This window comes from Bombyx mori, chromosome 6 (assembly GCF_030269925.1).
Source record: "Bombyx mori chromosome 6, ASM3026992v2".
NCBI lineage: Eukaryota > Metazoa > Arthropoda > Insecta > Lepidoptera > Bombycidae > Bombyx > Bombyx mori.
The window spans coordinates 14,763,355-14,765,674 of NC_085112.1; the positions used below are offsets into that span (position 1 = coordinate 14,763,355).

At 36.2% G+C, this 2,320-nt stretch overlaps 1 long non-coding RNA gene across 1 annotated transcript; it reads right to left on the minus strand.

Moving 5' to 3' along the window:
* Positions 1-334: 334 nt before the first annotated feature.
* LOC134199073 (uncharacterized) lies at positions 335-1,680 on the minus strand. The gene is made up of 2 exons (XR_009973428.1): positions 1,285-1,680; positions 335-635 (listed from the first exon to the last, which is right to left on the minus strand). It is a non-coding gene; the product is annotated as an uncharacterized LOC134199073 (long non-coding RNA).
* Between the last annotated feature and the right edge of the window lie 640 nt (positions 1,681-2,320).

A 2,320-nucleotide genomic window follows, 5' to 3' on the forward strand; every position in this document is an offset into this window, starting at 1 on the left:
TATGCCAAAGGAATATGTTAACATAGGCATGACCCAACCATTAAACGCTCGGATTTTGTTTCCGCCTGATAAATGGCTTTTTAAGACCTTTAATGGCTTTTTAAGACCTTTAATGGCTTATTATTATTATTATTATGACGTAATAGTAAGTACCACTTCTTGTGTGGGTAGGCGAGCAATACACACGCAAATTTTTCGCCCCTGCTAATATTAATTAGATTAAAATTATAAAAAGGATAAAATAGTGATTGTTTAATGCTGTAATTGTGTCTTAATCTTACCTATTCTCGCTGTTTAGTGTTATACAACTTTTAGCAACAATAAAACACACTTGTTTTGGCCGTAAACTTTACTTGCACACATCATGGATCTGAAACTTATAAATAGTCTAGAAAGCCTCGAGAAGCTTTTCCAAACACGTATGAACGACTATGACCTGAAGCTGCAGAAGGCATCTACCGGAGCTGTTCCAGCACATGTCGATATTTCAACTTTATCGCGTGAGTTTAATGATTTTAAAGCTTTTGTGTGGCAAACACTTTCTCAGATGAAGACCCAGATTGAGCTTCTCAGCCTCGGGTTGGATAGGCATGAGACCATGATGAGAAGAAAAGTTCTACTTCTACATGGTATTCCTGAAAATAAAAATGAAAAATTGCACAAATCTATAGTTGAAGTTTTCACTAGAAACATGAAACTCCCTGAAATTTGCATAGAACATATCAACAATTGTCATCGGCTCGGCAATTCTCAGGGCAAAGTCAGACCTGTCCTAGTGCGTTTCTGCAGCATGGAGCATCGCAATGTTGTATGGGATAATAAAACCAATCTGAAAGGCTCTGGAATCACTGTCTCTGAATTTCTCACCAAAACGAGACACAAGATCTTCACTGCTGCCCGACAACATTTTAGCGTCGGTAACTGCTGGTCAGTGGAAGGAAAAATTGTCATTCTAACACCTGACAAAACTCGTCATAAAATTGAGTGTAAGTCTGAACTGGACGCCTTAACATCCCGATACCCTGCTGCTGCGGCCATCCATAATTCTCCACGGACCAATGATGACCGCGAGACTGCCAAATCTCAGCCAAAAGTGACCAAATCAAGTCGGCGCCGCGTTTAGGCACCTATATCGGCGCTTTTTAAAATGCTTTGCTGGACTTCCACACAGCACATCTTAAAATAAATTAATATGTAGTGTGCAATGGTAGTTTGAAACACTATGGAGGTATCTGCTTTATTACGTACAAAATTTATTAAAAATAAAAATAAGAATTGTCATACATGCATGTGTTTTAAATTGTCGGTAGTCAGTGATAATAATATGTTTCATGTATTCTAATTTTTCTTTAATGCTTATATTCATATTGTAATTGTATAGTTACTGTTTGGTTGGTTTATGTATCACGGATCAAATACTAGTTAATGTCGAGAGAAATTGTTTTCTGAATAATATGTTTACATTATTTGACATCGACTTGACATTGACATTTTGCTTTCAACTAAACTGTCTTTTGCGTTTTGTTCTTGCTGTTAGTTGACAAAACATACTTTGTGATTTGCGTTTTATTCGTGTTCTTTGCCAAAAAATCTGTGTGGTGCTGTGTGGTCATAAAACTTTTTTTTTTTTTTTGTAAAACATGTCCTTTTACTATGTACTTTATAATTTAAGGATTTTTTTTTTTTTAAATGCTAATTTCTTTTGTGTCTAGCAAGCATATAATTTAAGTTGTCTTTAATTTTTCTCTGTTCAATCTCTGTCACTAAACCAGCGAGTTGGTAAGGTAATCCACTGGGTAATTGATTAATTTGGTTTTCTTTATTTTTTTATTTAAGTTCCACTTTGGTTCTTCTGCATATACACATACACGTCTTAATTGTGCACGTCTGAAATCTATTAACATATCAATATATGAAACTGATGATTTACTTGATCTCAATGATAGTTTCTTTTCGTGTACCTCTTCATCTGATAGTTTTGTCAGTGTGAATAGTAGCTCTTCCACAGTTCTGACCCTACATGATCGGATCGCCCAATGTTTTTCTACTTATTCCAATAATCTTAATATAGCCCACATTAATGCTCAAAGTGTTCCTAGTCATTATACTGACCTTCTGTCCTCATTTAGCAACTCTCCGCTTGACGTCATACTTATTACTGAATCTTTTTTAAAACCCTCTCTTCCTTCTTCATTTTTTTCACTCCCTGGATTCGTACTGATCAGAAATGACCGAACCGAGAAGGGGGGCGGTGGCGTGGCTATCTACCTGCGTGCTGAAATTCCATTTAAGGTTATAAATGCGTCACCCTCTCCGTATT